At 42.7% G+C, this 16987-nt stretch overlaps 1 long non-coding RNA gene across 1 annotated transcript; it reads left to right on the top strand.

The window, feature by feature from the left end:
- The first annotated feature begins 1103 nt into the window (after positions 1-1103).
- On the top strand, positions 1104-16708 carry LOC129696535 (uncharacterized). Its single transcript, XR_008723347.1, has 4 exons — positions 1104-1436; positions 1887-1960; positions 11099-11245; positions 14622-16708. It is a non-coding gene; the product is annotated as an uncharacterized LOC129696535 (long non-coding RNA).
- Positions 16709-16987: the final 279 nt, after the last annotated feature.

The following is a 16987-nucleotide window of genomic DNA, read 5'->3' on the forward strand; positions in this document are numbered from 1 at the left end:
TCAGAATTATTTCCCCAGGTTGGAACTATTGGTAAGGCAGCTTTGAATCCATACGACCAGGTCACTGTTAATCCTCTGCTTCTTAACCTTCTGGATCAGCCCATCATGGGAGACTTTATCAAATGCCTTGTTAAAATCCAGGATGGAAATACCAATTGATATTTTGATTCTGGGAAAAGAGGGCATAGCTTAAAGGTGAGAGAGGCAAAGTTTAAAGGAGATGTGCGGGGCAAGTATTTTTACTCAGAGGTGGTAAGTGCCAGCAATGCACTACCAGAGGTTGTGGTAGAGGCAGATACAAAAGCTGCATTTAAGAGACTTTCGGATAGGCACCTGGATATCCAGGGAATGTAGGGCTATGGATTATGTGCAGGCAGATAAGAGTTGGACTTGCATCATGTGCAGCACAGACATTGTGAGCTAAAGGGCCTGCTTTAGTACTGTACTGTTCAATGGTCTAAATGGGTTGCATATATCCATTCACTCCTCAGATGCTGCATGGCCTGCTGAGTTATGCCCCTGTCCCACTTAGGAAACCAGAACAGAAACCTCTGGAGACTTTGCGCCCCACCCAAGGTTTGTGTGCGGTTCCGGAGGTTTTTGTCAGTCTCCCTACCTGCTTCCACTACCTGCAACCTCCAGCAACCACCTGCAACCTCCGGGAACCGCATATCATTGCTTTTCCTACTGGTACACATTTGAATATAGCTTATAATGGAAAGCAATGTGGATGCAAGCACTGCTAGAATACATCATGCCTCTCGACGATTCTAGTTGGAAATCATCCTTGACTGCATTGAAGCCGTGGAGCTTTGCCTGTGAAATTAGATCACATTTTCCTGAGGTATTCAACAGTCCAGATAGAGGGTCTCGACCCGAAGCGTCCACCACCCATTGCCCTCCACAGATGCTGCCTGACCCGTTGAGTTCCTCCAGCAGCTCTCCTTTTTTTGCTTCTGAAACAAAGTTGATCCGAGAGTCAAGTCATCAGCGATTTTCAAATGGGTGCCACTAGGAAAAGCAATGGTTACATCCAGGTTACCAGGCTGCAGCAGCTAAGGCCAGGTCTTTATTTTTTGCATAATTCTCTAGCCAATAATTTTTTCTCTAGCCATTTGCTTTTAAAAATCACAATCACATTTTTGCAATGCGTTCCTGAAAAATAATTTTCCATCAATGCTGTTTGTCTGTTTTATGTTCTTGCACCTTTCAGCTGTTAATGGTATAAATCCTGGCATTTTGCCATTTTTGGAGCTTGTAATTTAACACATGTCAAAGCCCCTTAGAAACCTAACGTTAGCAACACATATCTTAAATTACAACTGCACCTTGGTTTTCTTTCTTTTATCTTCCTACGTTGTCTTACAGAGACCTTCTCTGTCTGTTAATCCTCAGCATGCTTGGAACATGAGTTTTTTATTAACTTTCGGAAAATTGTGGGTCAACTCTTTTGCTTATATCTAGAAGCACTGTGGCTCTTTCATAATCTCCTGAAGCAGAAGACAAGTCTCTGTTTAACATCTCAGAGCTTTACAGTGGTTGACATTCAGGCTTAGCAAACCACATGTTGTGACTTGTTAGTTTAAAATAATGATTTGTAAATTAGGGCACCATAAATCTTGGAAACTATGGAGCTGTACCAAAGTAAAAATGATCAAGAAAAGAAGTAGACATTTTGTAAAGCTCATTAAGCTATTTATTAAGGATAGGAACCTTGTCTTAGCCTTATTTGTCCAGACCGAACTAAATGTTAAGTTTGATTCTTAACATAATTAGAATGAATTTTGAGGACAATTTAAAAGGGGCTTTGAAAATAATTTTAAGACTCCTTTTGAAAGTGAGAGGTCATTATTATGAAATGTTAATTTGTGTTTATTTTTCAACAGAGGGGCTCTACAGAAATATTGTAAGACAAGATATCCTCAGCCAGGGTGTACATTTAAATGGCCATTGTTTTAAGGTGAGAGGGGCAATGTTTAAGAGATGACTATGACTATGAGATGTATGGGCATGTTTTTTTACGCAGAGTGGGGTGGGTGCCTGGAACATGCTGCCAGGGGGGTGGTATAGATAGCTATAATAATAGCATTTAAGAGGCCTTTAGATCAATACATAGAAATACAGGGAATGGAAGGATATGGATCATGTGCAGGCAAATGAGATTAGTTTACCTTGGCATCATGTTCAGCACAGACATTATGAGTCGACATGCCTATTCCTGTGCTGAACTGTTCTATGTTCTATGTAAATTTTGACGATAATTCCTTATGTCACTGAACATGGGTTTATTTAACTCTCTCTCTCCTTGTCATCAAGCCTAACACTTCCTCTGGAGGGAGAGGGGTTCTTGAGAGGTAGACATAACGTACGGATAGCAAAGAATAGCCAGAGCTGAGGCAATTAAAGCATCATACAGCGAGAAAGGATGGGAAAGAAAGAAAGTAAGCTGTAAGTAAGGAGAGAAACAGTAAGGGCCAAGTTTGGTGCGTTGCAGGAAACAATACTGTTTTGTTTGGTTCATGAGCGACACAATGGGTGGGTAACTTAACCCATATCAAAATATTATCTGAGAATCTTTTGTAAAAATCCTCAGTAAACCTGTTGATATTTTTCAGCAAAAACATGATATGATGATGCAAATCACGATGGAACGGAACATTATGTAATTTGCACACAATGTTATCCTGATGGAAATAGGATTTATTTGGCTTTTTCTTATTCCTTAAACACAACAAGCTTGCCAAACCTTTTCTCCATTTGACTACTTAAATTTGTCACATTATTTATTCACGCCAATAAGCCCGTCTTTCTCCTTGGTTATTCATTGCACAGCATGTAGAATCACTGTAATATTTCCCTCCAGCCTCTATTTGTTTATCAAATGCTATTCTTTCATTTATTGTGACTGGCCCATTGCGTTTTAAATGGGGCTTTTAACACACCACCATTTTTGTGCTTTCTTCAAATTATTAATCAACAGTAACGTTTTATCTAGCAGTGCAAAGGCTTCCAATATTTGCAAATATCCCGTATAGATTAGTTATTTAGTTAGTCTAGTTTATTGTCACGTGTACTGAGGCAGAGTGAAAAGCTTTTTTATTGCGTGCTCTGCACTGCGGAAAGACTATGCATGATTACAATCAAGATTAGTAATATTTTAAAATATGTATTTTAAATTATTAATTAATATTAAAAATGTTTTTGTACAAGACTGGACACTTCCTGGCTGTCATTACAGAAGCAAAATACCAATTATGCTGGAGATCCAAAATTAAAACAGCAAAAAGTTGGATATACCCAATGGGTTAAACCTGCCTCTGTGAACTATTTCACTCCCCACAGATACCATCCTGCTTAATATTGCCAACATTCTCTGTTTCTACTTTCACTGCCATTATCTATTATATCTCTTAATTTTGTAAACTTCAAGAACAGTTTGACCTTCAACTCGGATTTAGATCAAAACAGGGGAAAAACATTTCAAAAGCACATACACTTTCTCAAATTGCACAACAATCCAGAATAACAAAATAGTGCCTAGAAATGTAAATGCATACTGATGGATGTGCTCAAATCCCACTTTAGGTCATGGTTTCCCCAGGTCAAACTGTGAAGCTCATGTTGCATATTTTACATCAGGTTCCCGATGAACTTGATACTAATTTTTCAAATATGAGAATATGTAACATCCAATCTTTCCAAGATCTTATTTTGTTCCCTCCCACCATTGGATCGCCCTTCCCAATCTTAGCCAAATTGAAATTCTTTCTTCTGCAATTGACAGTTTAGTTTAGTTTAGAGATACAGTGTGGAAATAGATCCTTCAGTCCACTGAGTCTGTGCTAACTAGCAATCATCCGTTACACTAGCACTATCCTATACACTAGGGACAATTTACAATTTTTACTGAAGCCAATTAACCTATAAACCTGTACGTCTTTGGAGTGTGGGAGGAAACCAGAGAAAACCCATGCGATCACGGGGAGATCAAACCAACTCCAAACAGACAGCTCACATAGTCAGGATCAAATCGGATCTATGGCGCTGTAAGGCAGCAACTCTACCGCTGTGCCAACCCATTCTTAATGCCTTTGCACAAATTCCAAAAAACTATTTTATAAGTGTCTCTTAAAATATTTTGTCTAAAATGTTTCCTTTGGCTGAGACTTGTTTTTCTATATGTCCTTTTTGATCTCTGTGAAATCTGCGCTGCCATTATATGGATAAGCAAGAATGCATTATATTGCATTGTGCACTGGGTGATGGAATATTGTTTTCTCATTCAGCTTACCTCATCGTTGCATGTTATATTAACATTTCTGTCTATTTTTAACTGTGTCCCTTTACTATGGAGATCTTTTCACTGCAGTTTGGACTGTCTTGTTTAGCCAGCATCCTCAGTCACTCAACGTCCTTCCATCCTGAGCCATTCTGCGTTGCCTTTACTTGGCTGTGAGGCGCAGGAACTGAGTGGGGCCAAGCTGCCCTTTCACTCAACACACTGATCTATTCAGCAGCAGCTGGTCTATTGCTCTCGCTGCAATCATGCAGTTTGAAAGAAAAAAAAACTTGTTTTGCACACTACAATGAAGCCAAATTTTGTGAAGTTGTTTCAAAATACATGAATGAAAACTACTCACTGAAGGCAAAGGCTCTTAATTGACTCCAAAAATCAAATGCAAATCAGAAGAGGGAGAGTCACTGCTGAATACAAGGAATGAGCATTTAAAATCAAGATTTGGGTTTAGATCTAAATTTAGTTAGTTATCCAAGTGTAAATCTGATATTAATGTTTATTAAGACAGATATGCAAATGTGAAAGAAAGCTGACGTTCGCATATGATGATCCAAAGTACTGATGGATGTCCAATAATATAATGCTCATAATGAAATTATTGTTGCTTGGGTGACCACAGCACGATCAAACTTCTAACGATCTGGTATATTTATCCACCCCTCTGCTAAATATATTCATGCAGCCACTGCTGTATCAATTAGGAGCTGGGATGATGCTGACAGGAAGATCACTATCAAAACCAGCAGAAATTCTGAAAAGTATATGACTGGATATTTATCTGGCTATTATTTAGCCTTTTCCTTCCTCGTAGACAATAAATTAATTGATGATTTAAAGATCTAGCATGGAAACAGGCCCTTGTGTCCAACAAGTCCACTCTGGATTTGGACCGAATCTTCCACACTCCAAAGTACTTACAAGTTCGTAGGTTAATTGGCTTTGGTAACGACGAGTGTGCAGGGATCGCTGGTCGGCTCACACTCAGCGGGCCAAAGGCTCTATTTCCGTGCTTTATCTATAAATGAAACTGAAACTAAACGATACTAAAGATGAAAAGGCAAAATGTGTGAGATATGGATAGAAAAAGTGCGAAATCAGAGGAAGGAATAGAGGGGGGAGTGGAGAAATGGGTGTGAATCCAGGTGGGACACAGGGAGAAGGGGAGGGAGAATATGGGGGAGGAGGTGTTGGGACAGGTATTACATCTCCTGGGGTTGCAGGACAAAGTACCTAGGGAGGTGGTGGTTTGGATGGGAAGAGAATAGTCAACCATGGATTTGTGGAGGAATCGGTCTCTGCGGAAAATGGAAAAGGACGAGGATGCGAAGATGCGATCTGTGATGGTATCACATTGGAGGTGGTGGAATTAGACAATGGACAATAGGTGCAGGAGTAGGCCATTCGGCCCTTCGAGCCAGCACCGCCATTCAATGTGATCATGGCTGATCATCCCCAATCAGTACCCCATTCCTGCCTTCTCCCCATATCCCCGTACTCCGCTATTTTTAACAGCCCTATCAAGCTCTCTTGTCAGTATTGTCAGAGAATGACGTGTTGGATGCAGAAGCTGGCAGGGTGAAAGGTAACTCTAGAATTGGAACATTTCAGAACCATCTGAGGGGGGTGGGTGCAAAAGCAGAACTAAGGGACACAGGGGAGACATCTCTGAGACTGAGGGGAAAACATTTATTAAAGAAAGAGGGCATCTCGGATGTCCGAGAAAGCTTCCTCTTGGAAGCAGATACGGTGGAGAAGGAGAAATTGCGAATGGGGGATAGCAGCTACGCAGGAGGCAGGGTGGGAGGAGATGTAGTCCATATAACTGGGCATCGGTGGTGACTATAAGCTCTGCTTTGCTTCAACTTTGGTTTCTTACTTACTTCACCTCCCCAGTTGATGACTGAACTTCCTTCCTCTCCTCAGTTGGATCAAAGACCTGGAGTTTCTTTCCTAAATCTTTTCACCCTCTCTCTTATCTGTTGTGGATTAGAATGTTGTTTAATCTCTTTGATTTAGTGTAGATTACTCGTCCTAACTCAATGTCACTTTTAGTTTGATTGGAAATTTAAGGCATTTTCTGATGATTAAGGCATTTTATGATGGTCACTTTCTAACAAGTGAATCCTAAGTGAAAACGATTTGTTAATATAATTAATTCAAGTTTAAAAAAACGTAATGTATCGAGAACCAAAGTCTCGTTATGTTATATTTGGACACTTTGCTTACTCATTGCGTTGGTGAAATGTGACTCAATGCAGGAAACTTTAATTTCCTTACATTTGTGTTTTATTTCAAAGTATTTTAGAGGAAGCAAGTACTTATGCTAATTAACAAAATCCATCATATATCACTTGACATGTCTCTAAAAGCAAGATGAAGCTTCTCTTTTGGCCGCGACATAACTACATTGAACCTAAACACTTAAGATTAAAGAGCCTCAAACATTAGTCTGTTTATTCGCAAGTAGATTAATAGTTACAGTCCTGCTTTCCCATAGACTAACCTTAGTCTGCCTTGTGCTAATTAGTAATGGTGTTAAATTGATTGCTTTGGCTTCAACATTAAAGAAATTAAATCAATGTCAACAACATAAAGGAGTTGCTGGATTTGTAGCCATACTCTTAAAATATAAAATAATGATTTATTAAGCAGTATTCAGCTATTTATTGAAACTGAGTTTCAATATATAACTTCAAACTAAACTTTAGATCCTTAAATATAAAGAACACAATTAGGTATCACATATGTCTAGTTCTAAATATCAGCATGAAAGAACAGAAACATTAAAACATTCTGGTAGTAATTAACTCAGGTAAATATAAAATATTTATACAATGTTGCAAACTCTATTCACACTTTCACGCTTTGATGAACTACATGCACTAGCTCTATCTCTGTCATGTGATGTTGTTTATAAATATTTTTGCAGATGTATTTTATAAGATACTAGACCATGTGGGACCCGTTGGGTCCCATCCCTCTCAACGCGCAGGGGGGGAAGTCGGCGTCTCACACACACACTAACCACCCCCCTTGATATTATATTAATATTTTAATTGGCTCATTTTACCCCATCCCCACCCTATCCACTCACGCATAGCTCCCAACTCGCAGGCGCATCTAGAGAGGGAGAGGCAGGGGGGGTAGAGAGAGGGCAGAGAGAGAGGGAGCAGAGACAGAGAGAGAGAGGGGGCAGAGACAGGGAGAGAGGGGCAGAGACAGAGAGAGAGGGGGAGAGAGAGAGAGAGAGAGAGAGAGAGGGGCGGAGGAAAAAAAAAGGTTGTTTGTGGAAATTAGTTACCTAAAATTTGTTCCTTAAAAATGGAGAATTCAATGTTCATACTGTCACCCCAACACATTGTGTATTATGCAGTTCCTTTCCTATCCTGTACACTAAACTGAAGAATGATGCGGAATGCTTAAGGGGCTGTCCCTCTGCGGCGACCTAATTGGCGGGTTTAGAGTAGTTTAGGAGAGTTTGAAAAAATGTCATGTTGAAGACCTCCTTCGACTATGTTGAAGACAAGCTTCGACTATGTAGAAGACTAGCTTCGACTAGCTTTGGTAAAATTGGGCACCGTATAGTGGAGAGTGAAGACCACCTCCTTCGATCTCCTTAGACCTCCCTTCGACTGTTGAAGACTATCTGACTATCTTCGACTACCTTTGATCACCTTAGACTACCCTCGATTACCTCAATAACATGCCAGCCTACTACGACCTACTGCGACTAAACCTACGAAGAAAAAAAAAATCGATTTTTTCCATGGCGACCTTTTTTTACTAGCGGGCATTTTTCAGCGTGTTGAAAAATATGCCGTGACCTAACTGAGGCCTCGAGTACGCGGGGACTACTCTCGAGCATGAAGGAGAGTTACAAAGACCTCCTAGGACCTCGTGTCGACCATGCTGCGAGTATGAGTCGAGGGCAAACACTTCTAAACCCGCCAATTAGGTCGCCACAGTGGGACAGGCCCTTTACTTGGTGATGGGTTGTGTTCTGATAGTCAGTGAGAGGAAGGGCTGGGAACCTCTGTGAATGAGATGTTGGGCTTATGGAATATCAGGAATATAACCTGGATGAGTTTTTCACAGAAAGCTACACCAAAGGAGACGTGAACTGCTTTTTCCCCCTTGCATTTCCTCCTCTTATTCCTCCTGATCCTTTTTGGTGCCACATTTGCTGATATCTGACTCACTAGAAACATAGGAACAGAAAGTTGGAGCAGGAGTAGGCCATTCGGCCCTTCCAGCCAGCACCGCCATTCAATATGATCATCCAAAATCAGTACCCCGTTCCTGCTTTCTCCCCGCATCCCTTGACTCTGTTGGCCCTAAGTGCTATCTAGCTCTCTTGAAAACATCCAGTGAATTGGTCTCCACTGCCTTCTGTGGCAGAGAATTCCATAGATTCACAACACTGGATGAAAAAGATGGCCTACCCCTTATACTTGTCCAAAATGGCCTACTCCTTATTCTTAAGCCCTAAATGACCTACCCCTTATTCGAAGTCCTAAATGGCCTACCCCTCATGCTGCACTCACGATGGCAGCTTGGAGAGGGCCATCTTGCACCAGGGGACTTAGTCAATGGTCACATTGTTTCAATCTGACATTCATGTTCCCCACTACACTTTGGTGGGTGCCGGGACCATGCTGCCAGGGCTAGCAGTGGAGGCAGATACGATAGTGGCATCTGAGGGTTTCTAGACAGCCACATGGATATGCAAGGAATGGAGGAATATGGATCACGTGTAAACACATGAGATTAGTTTATCATGGCATCATGTTCACCACAGTCATTGTGGACCGAAGTTGAAAATTATTCCAACTTCTGTGAATTATTGTTCTATGTTCTATTTTGGGGCGTGTGGCTATCATTATACATATACTCATAATAGTCATAGAGTGATACAGTGTGGAAACAGGTCCTTTGGCCCAACTTGCCCACACCCGCCAACATATCCCAGCTACACTAGTCCCACCTGCCTGCGCCTCGTCCATATCCCTCCAAACCTGTCCTATCCATGTACCTGCCTAACTGCTTCTTAACTACCTCCTCTGGCAGCTTGTCCCATACACCCACCACAGTTACCACTCAGATTCCAATTAAATCTTTTCCCCTTCACCTTGAAACTATGTCCTTGGGACCTCGATTCCCCTACTGTGGGCAAGAGATTCTGTGCATCTACCCGACCTTTTCCTCTCATGATTTTATACACCTCTATAAGAAAACCCCTCATCCTCTTGCGCTCCAAGGAATAGAGACCTAGCCTACTCAACCTGTCCCTATAGCGCAGACTCTCGAGTCCTGGCAACATCCTCATAATTCTTCTCTGAACCCTTTCAATCTTTCCTACAAAATGGTGCCCAGAACTGAACACAATACTCTAAATGTGGTCTCACCAACGTCTTATACAACTGCAACATGACCTCCCAACTTCTATAATCAATACTCTGACTGATGAAGGATAATGTGCCAAAAGCCTTTTTGACCACCTTATCTACCTGTGACTGAACATTCAAGGAACCATGCACCTGCACTCCTAGATCCCTCTGCTCTACAACACTACCCAGAGGCCGACAGTTCACCGTGTAGGTCCTGCCCTTGTTAGACGTCCCAAAATGCAACACCTCACATTTCTCTGTATTAAACTCCATCAACCACACTTCAGCCCACCTGGCCAATCGAACAAGATCCTGCTGCAATCTTTCACAACCATCTTCACTATCTACAAAACCACTTACTTTTGTATCATCAGCAAACTTGCTAAACATGCACTGAATGTTCTCATCCAAATCATTGATGAAGATGACAAACAGTAAAGGCCCAACACTGAATCCTGAGGTACATCACTAGTCGCAGACCTCCAGTCCGAGTAGCAACCTTCCACCATCACCCTCTGCTTCCTTCCATGAAGCAAATTTGCTATCCATTCGGCTATCTCTCCAGAGCAGCGTACCATACAGAATCTTGTTGAATGCCGTACTGAAATCCATGTGCACAACATCTGTGGCTCTGCCATCATCGACATTTTTGGTGACGTATTCAAAAAATACAATCAAATTTGTGAGACACCACCTCCCACGTACAAAACTATGCTGACTATCCCGAATCATGCAAATGCCTGTATAACCTATCCCTCAGAATACTCTCTAGTAACTTAGCAACAACAGATGTTAAAATCACTAGCCTATAGTTCCCAGCATTTTCCCTACAGCGCTTCTTGAATAGAGGCACATTTTCCACCCTCCAGTCTTCCGACATCTCGTGTAATTGAGGACGACTCGTAAATTTGTAAATACTGTACACAATACTGTAAGCAGATAAATCATCAATTGATGGGCCATTGGTTTGTTATCTCAAATGCCGATAGTACATTGGTCTGGCACAGTGGTGCAGCGATAGAGTTGCTGTCTTACAATGCCTGGGACCCGGGTTCAATCCTGACTGTGGGTGCTGTCTGTATGGAGTTTGTAGGCTCTCCCTGGGAGGTCATGTTGCAGTTGTATAAGACATTGGTGAGGCCACATTTAGAGTTTTCACCAGGTGCTCCAATTTCCTCCCGCACTCGAAAGGCATACAGGTCTGTAAGTGAATTGGCTTCTGCATATCATAAATTGTCCAAAGTGCGTAGGATAGTGCTGGTATAATGGGTCATCGAGTACTGGTCAACGTGGACATGGTGGGCCGAAGGGCCTGTTTCCAAACTGTATCTCTAAAGTCTAAAGTTTGCGGCAAAAATAACATAAAGAAATTGTGGAAGATGCTAGGTATTGACGAGTATTTCCTAACTTTCAGGCACATACCAGAAGGTGAAGGGGTAGAATTCCCAGTTTCAGTGCAGAACAAAGTTGTCACTCTACATCCACAATGTGATATGCTGACAATCAATCACACCCGACACCAAGGACAAAACCTACAATTCTTGAGAAGTTCCTCCTACAGGTATGTGGAAAAAGCAAATGAAATGTAATCAGTGCTTTTGGACAGAGAACCTCATTTATGCAACAGAGCATGATGAACTATAAGACGTTGTAAACATCTCCAGCTTCAAACTGGAAGAAGCCAAATACTCATTGCTGCAGTCACCTTGATAGCCGCTGGCAATACAGTCCTTGTTCTGTTCCGACGTTGCACCTACAGTTGCTGCACACCAAGCTTTAGACAATAGACAATAGACAATAGGTGCAGGAGGAGGCCATTCGGCCCTTCGAGCCAGCACCACCATTCAATGTGATCATGGCTGATCCCAATCAGTACCCCGTTCCTGCCTTCTCCCCATATCCCCTGACTCCACTACTTAAAAGCCCTATCTAGCTCTTTCTTCAGACCCTTCTTCAGACCCAACCCAAAGTATCACCCATTCGCCAAGACGGATGAATTGAGAGGGAGAAGGGTAATTCGGAGGTGTCAGTATTGCAGTTGAACAAAGGGGACTAGGTTGGCATGTGGGAGGAGCTGGCCAAAGTTGACTGGAAAGGAACACTAGCAGGGATGACAGTGCAACAGCAATGGCAGGAATTTCTGGGAATAATCCAGAAGATGCAGGATCATTTCATTCCAAAGAGGAGGAAAGATTCTAAGGGAGTAAGAGGCGACCGTGGCTGACAAGGGAAGTCAAGGACAGTATAAAACTAAAAGAGAAAGCGTATAACATAGCATAGATGAGCGGGAAGCCAGGGGATTGGGAAACTTTTAAAGAACAACAGAAGATAACTAAAAAGGCGATACGGGCAGAAAAGATGAAGTACGAAGGTAAGCTAGCCAAGAATATAAAGGAGGATAGTAAAAGCTTCTTTAGGGATGTGAAATGGAAAAGATTCGTTAAGACAAATGTGGGTCCTTTGAAGATAGAAACAGGTGAATTTATTATGGGGAACAAAGAAATGGCAGAAGAGTTGAACATGCACTTTGGTTTTGTCTTCACTAAGCTTACTAATGTTATCCCACTTTTTAAGAAAGGCAGGAAAGAGAAAGCAGGGAATTATAGACCAGTTAGCCTGACTTCGGTGGTGGGAAGATGCTGGAGTCAATTATTAAAGATGTAATAGCGGTGCATTTGGATCGCAGTAACAGGATCCAAATCAGTATGGATTTACAATACAATACAATGCAATATTTATTCATTGTCATTTGAACCTCAATGAGGCTCAAACATAACTCTGTTTCTACAGCCATACAAACAAAACAATTTCTACAAAACACAGAAAAAATTCAATTCACACAAACATCCACCACAATGAATCTCCTCCTCACTGTGATGGAAGGCAAAGTCTTTTCTCTCCCCGTACACCATTTTTCTCCCGATGTTAAAGCCCCAGGCGGGCGATGGTAAGTCCCACGGCCGTTAAGGCCGCGATGGGCGATGTACGGCCCCGCTCAGGTCTTAATGTCTCAATGTTGGAGCCCCCGGCGGGCGTTGGCATGCCCCGCGACCATTAAAGCTGCGCCGGACGTTGTACGGCCCCGCTCTGGGTGATGTACGGCCCCATTCCTGGTCGTTCCAACCCTGCAACACGGGCATGAGAAGTTGCGTTGCAGAGCTCCGAAATGCGGTCTCCACCAGGAACCCGCGAGCTCCCGATGTCCCGTCCACCGGGCCTGCGGCTGGAACCTCCGAGCTCCGGATTCGGGCCGCAGCAGTAGGGTATTGATGGATAGAAAATTGGTTGGCAGACAGGGAACAAATAGTAGGAATTAATAGATCCCTTTCAGAATGGCAGGTAGTGATTAGTGGGGTGCCGCAAGGCTCGGTGCTGGGACAATATATTTACAATATACTGTATATTAATGATTTAGATGAAGGAATTAAAAGTAACATTAGCAAATTTGCAGATGACACAAAGCTGGGTGGCTGTGTGAACTTTTGAAGAGGAAGTTATGAGGATGCAGGGTGACTTGGATAGGTTGGGGGAGTGGGCAGATGCATGGCAGATGCAGTATAATGTGGATAAATGGGAAGTAGAGGATTTGCATATAGGAGCAAAGAGGTCCATCTACAGTTGTACAGGGCCCTGGTGAGACCACACTTGGAGTATTTTGTGTAGTTTTGGCTTCCTAATTTGAGGAAGGACGCTATTGCTCAATGAGTGCAGTGTAGGTTCACAAAGTTAATTCCCGGGATGGCAGGACCATCATATGATGAAAGGATGGTGCGACTGGGCTTGTATTCACTGGAATTTAGAAGGATGAGAGGGAATCTTATAGAAACATATAAAACTATTCAGGGATTGGACACGCTAGATGCAGGGAACATGTTCCCAATGTTGGGGTAGTCCAGAACCGGGGGCCACAGTTTAAGATTAAAGGGGCTGTCCCACTGCGGCGACCTAATTGGCGAGTTTAGAAGTGTTTGCCCTCAACTCATGGTCAACACGGGGTCCTAGGAGGTCTTTGTAACTCTCCTTCATGCTCGAGAGTAGTCCCCGCGTACTCGATGCCTCGGCTAGGACGCTGCGTATTGTTCAACATGTTGAAAAATGGCCGCGAGTAAAAAAAGGTCGCCATAGAAAAAAAATTTTTACTCGTGGGTTTAGGTGAAGAAGGCCATGTTATTCGTAGGTAATCGAGGGTAGTCGAAGGTAATCGAACGTAATCGAAGGTAGTCGTAGATAGTCTTCCACATAGTCGAAGAGAGGTCGAAGGAGATTGAAGGAGGTCATCTTCACTCTCCACTATTCGGTGTCCAATTTTCCCGAAGCCAGTCGAAGGAGGTCTTCTACATAATCAAAGGAGGTCATCAACATGACATTTTTTCAAACTCTCCTAAACTCGTCAATTAGGTTGCCGCAGTGGGACAGCCCCTTTATGAGTAGGGCATTTAGAACTGAGATGAGGAAAAACGTTTTCACCCAGAGAGTTGTGAATTTGTGGCATTCTTTGCCTCTGAAGGCAGTGGAGACCGATTCACTGGATGCATTCAAAAGAGTTAGATAGAGTTCTCATGTCTAGCGTAATCAAGGGATATGGGGAGAAGGCAAGAATGTGATACTGATTGTGGATGATCAGCCATGATCACTTTGAATGACAGTGCTGATTTGAAGGGCCGAATGGCCTACTCCAGCACCTATTGTCTATACATCTATTCTATGTATTATGATTGAAAATAAATAATTGATAAGGTGTCTAATCCAGAGTAAATAAAATAGAGGCATCAGTCATGTTCTCATCCACCAGAAGGAGAGAGTATTGTACAGAGGGATCAGGAATGGGACAAGAGCTGAACTGTAAACATGAAGGCAATGAGGCTATAATTTTTATTGTCATGTGTACAGAGTTACAGTAAAAAAGCTTTTGTTGCTTTTGTCTTGTTGCTGCCTAGCTCGGAGCTCGGAGCGGCAGCGGCAGCTTTGACAGCGGCAGTGGCGGCCTGGCCTCGGAGCTGGGACAGCGGCGACCAGAACTCGGAGCTGGGGCACGTTCCGGCGGCAGCGGCCACTCGACCCGACCGCGGGCCCAGGGGACGACAGCGGCGGCTGGGACAGCAGCAGTGGCCTCGGCACAGAGGGAGAATAAGAAGGGATGAGACAAAGACTGAAGACTTTTGCCTTCCACCACAGTGAGGAGGTGTCTGTTGAACTCACTGTGGTGGATGTTAATTTGTGTTTATTGTGTGTTTTGTAATTTTTACTATATGTTGGACTGCAAGGCAACAACATTTTGTTCAGACCGCAAGGTCTGAATGACAATAAAGGCTACTTGTGTTACTTGTGTATGAGTGTCTCCAGCGAGGTAGATAGTAGCTCAGAACCGCTCTCTGGTTTGATAGGACTGTTCAGTTGCCTGATTACAGCTGGGGAGAAATAATCCCTGAATCTGGAGGTGTGAGTGTACCTCTTCTGTACCTCTTGCCTGATGGGAGAGGGGAGAAGAGGTTGTGACCAGGGTGAAACTTGTCCTTGATCAGGCTGCTGGCCTTGCCGAGGCAGCGTGATGTGTAAATGGGGTCAATGGAAGGGAGGTAGGTTTATGTGATGGTCTGGGCTTAGTCCACAATTCTTTGCAATTTCTTTGATGAAGGAATTAGATGATGTCAGATTTGCAGGTTTCTCTGATTGTAAAACGGAATAAATACGTCTCTGGGAATAAAAAGGCCAACGGTATTTGTAGACATATGCCCAGGTAATCTCAGACACAGATGGGATCATAAATAGTTACATATATATAGGATGTGGGTTGAATGGCCAAAAAATCAACCGGTTCTCAACTGTCAGTGCTGTGTAAGGGGGGCATCCACTAACTAAAGTGTTTAAGCATGCAGTCCTCTGACAGATTTCAGGATTGATTGAACACCAGACCTAAATTTACGAGGAGGGCAGTGGTCAAGCAGGTGGCATGAAATCCATTTGAAGTTGTAATTTACAGGAACAGGTGACGCAACTTGCCGCAATAAATAATAAATAATTTGATCAGTGCATGTGCTAAGTTTGCAGGACAGCAGCGAGGACTGAGTGTCTTCTGCTTGTAACATGTCTCATAACCTGCAGAGTGTGGCTGGGATCAATTACATTGCCCTATAATCTGTCATTTTAAGTTTCCTACATTACATCAGGCAGCACACTTCCAAAGTATTTCATTGGCTGTGATTCCCTGTGCGACACCTTAAGCATGTGAATGGTGCCATATAAATATATATATATATATATATATATATAAAATCCTTTCTATATTTATAAAACCAGGATTGGAGCTAAAAAGGAAGACATAAATATTGGAAATCTGTAACAGATAATTCTCTTTAAAGAAGTTTATGTAATTTCCTGCATTGATGATCTACTGTGTCGTTCTCGTAGAAACAAGGAACTGCAGATGCAGGTTTACGAAAAAAAAGACACAGGCTGCTGGAGTAACTCAGGCAGCATGCCTGGAGAACAAGGATAGGTGACGTTTTAGAAACATAGAAACATAGGTGCAGGAATAGGTGCTTTGAGCCAGCACCGCCATTTAATATGATCATGTCGGATCATCTACGTCACCTGGCGACAACCTGCGTTAACCTGGCGACAATCTACATTAACCTGGTTACGCTCATTGGCGTCAAACCCACTGTCGCCGACTGTCTCCGAATTTTTTTTTGACATGTTGAAAATCCAGCGGCGACCAGAAAGACGCTACAACTCTTTGGGCGACTGAGGAGACGACTCACAACCATACAGGCGACACCCCAGCGACCATGTGGTGACCGCCTAGTCGCCTGTAGTCGTCTAAATAATCGCCAGTGGGACAGGCCCTTAACTCTCTCTTGAAAACTGAATTCTGAAGAAGGGTTCCGACCCGAAATGTTACCTATCCACGTTCTCCAGGAATGCTGTTGACCTGTTGAGTTACTCCAGCACTTTGTATAATTCCAGTAATGTGTGATTTATAACTTTTCAAGCTTTGTGACATAATTTACTAATTTGGATGTGAAAGGGCTCTGCCATTTATTAAAATGATAAATCATGATTGTTGATTATTTATCTGTACCCGTGATATGATTAGTTCTAAGTGTTGACAGCTGTCAAGAAGTTAATGAAAACTTGCTTTAAAAATGTGGAGACACAATGAACAGCAGACACTGGAATCTTGAGTAAAACACCAAGTACCGGAGTAACCATGTGAGTCAGGCAGCATCTGCGGAAGAATGGATATGCGACGTTTCAGGTTGGAACCAGTTTGACATGGGCAAATAGGATTAGCTTAGATGGG

This window comes from Leucoraja erinacea, chromosome 1 (genome assembly GCF_028641065.1).
Source record: "Leucoraja erinacea ecotype New England chromosome 1, Leri_hhj_1, whole genome shotgun sequence".
Taxonomy (NCBI): domain Eukaryota; kingdom Metazoa; phylum Chordata; class Chondrichthyes; order Rajiformes; family Rajidae; genus Leucoraja; species Leucoraja erinaceus.